This window comes from Echinops telfairi, unplaced genomic scaffold (genome assembly GCF_000313985.2).
Source record: "Echinops telfairi isolate 266 unplaced genomic scaffold, ASM31398v2 ScPeMD7_11;HRSCAF=52, whole genome shotgun sequence".
NCBI lineage: Eukaryota > Metazoa > Chordata > Mammalia > Afrosoricida > Tenrecidae > Echinops > Echinops telfairi.
In genome coordinates, this window is record NW_022103908.1 from 27,877,479 (window position 1) to 27,879,511 (window position 2,033).

Genomic DNA, 2,033 nt, shown 5'->3' on the forward strand with positions numbered 1-2,033 from the left:
ACAGGCAGTGTAGCCTTTAAATTGAGGCACAGAACAAGCAAGGCAGCCGCACACTGGTCTGATGATCACAGAGCGAGAGACAAGAAAGGTAAGGCTCACCAAGCCATCCATCTCTCTGCCCCTCAGTCAATCCCACCTGCGTTTATCAGCCAGGCTGGCACAATAAATTATCTCAGAACCCTAAAGTGATTCCAAAAGGATACAACTATTTTTAAGTAGTTAAATAAGGGACACATGGAGTGAATGAGCCTTCAATGCACTTTTATGCATACAAAAATGTCAGTGTATTCTCTTGGATCATGGTCCTGCCAAAGGTAAGCACATTAAAGTAAATTTGAATTATAGTGTGTTTCTGGATTTATAATTTTTTTACACATGTCTTGTAGGAGACAGTACCAAGTAAGATCAAACTAAATGAGTAGAACAACTATAGACAATGTGCCTAGAGCAATACCAGGGAAAATCTGAAGCACAAGATTTGACCAATAATCCCCTTGTCTTTATACAGATTGCACGTGCATGATGTACAAATGCATTCTATCTATATATATATAAATGCAATTGTACATTTATCCATTTGCTTTCAATTTTTGTTAAGTAAAAGCAGTACATAGCCCTGAATGATTTTCCTATAGCAAAGTGCCCTTTCAAAAGATCCACCATGTAATGTATTATTTGCATAATGTTTCTGTATAAATTCTATTAGACTTACTTTTTCCAGGCAACTTCTAGATTTAAAAAGAAAATAAACAAATCAATCCTCTGCATGTCTATATGAGTGGTTGGGTGGTGTAACTTTCATTGAACATGAATATATACTACAGGGGAGTAAAGATTGCTTCTATAATGAATTGTTTTATCAAAAACTCTGAACTAATACTGAAGAAAAATTTCCTAAGGGTTAGAAGCAGGCACACTGTATTGCGCGTGTTTAAATTGCCCACATGCACACCTGCTTGCACTCACTCACACACACATGCACACACCGACCAGAAATTACTTCCTATTGTAGAGAGAATTTCTTTCTGACTTAACAGGGGCTGCTGACCTAGTGAAAACTATAATTGTTTAAATATCGTATTCCCATTTATTCACACAGACATACTCATCTGACAACAGCAGGTCCTATTATTTAAGATAGCTTTTAAGGAAATGGAGACAAAGAAATCCAAAATGACAATAAACCATTTAATTTCAGTTAATTTTATGACATATCTGGTTTTAGCATTTGTAGCTGCAATAAAACATATGTTAGCTCCCTAATCAAACCTGAGGGATGTTGTAGCTGTCACCTCTTCCTGCATTGGGAAGTAGTACACCAGTTATTATCTCGAGAACAGTTGTTCCCATCTCCTGTGCAGATCCATATCATTCTTAAATTTGCATTCTGATAGAGAAGCAACAAATGTTCCCTAAATCCCAAGTTCCATGAAAGATGGGTGAGGGAGCTAACAGAAATTCTACAGCTGCATCTCCAGTCTCTTGAGCCTATCTTGATAGATTAATGACTTTGTCGCTTATATGATAACCTTAAAATTACTTTTTTCCCCTAGTATTCTCTAAATCTCAGTGATATGAAAAATATCACACAAAGCTAAGTAGTCAATGAACTTGGTGTTATTTATATAAATAAACTTGATATCTTTAGAGAAACATCTGAACTTAGTTTCCAAATAGACCTGAATTTGTAAGTATGTCTTACCAGTCTTGCTTAATTATAAATATTTCCTTTCATTTTCTTTTCAATAGTCTAACAATAGGGGAGTGGGAGACAATATCACACTGATTGTAAAAGGAATGGGTGCTTCACAGCGTCACCCAGAATATGCATCTGGGTCTGAGTTCAATGTGGAAGACGAGATGGCACATTTCAGATAAGCATAAACCTGAAATGCAGGTGCTTCTATCATTGATTTTCTTGATTTTTGTTAACTCAAGAAGGGACAACTTTGAGGGACATAGATGGTTCAGTGTAGAATTCTTACCTTTTGTTTAAAAGGCCCAAGTGTTCGTGTTCAATTCCCAACGAATAC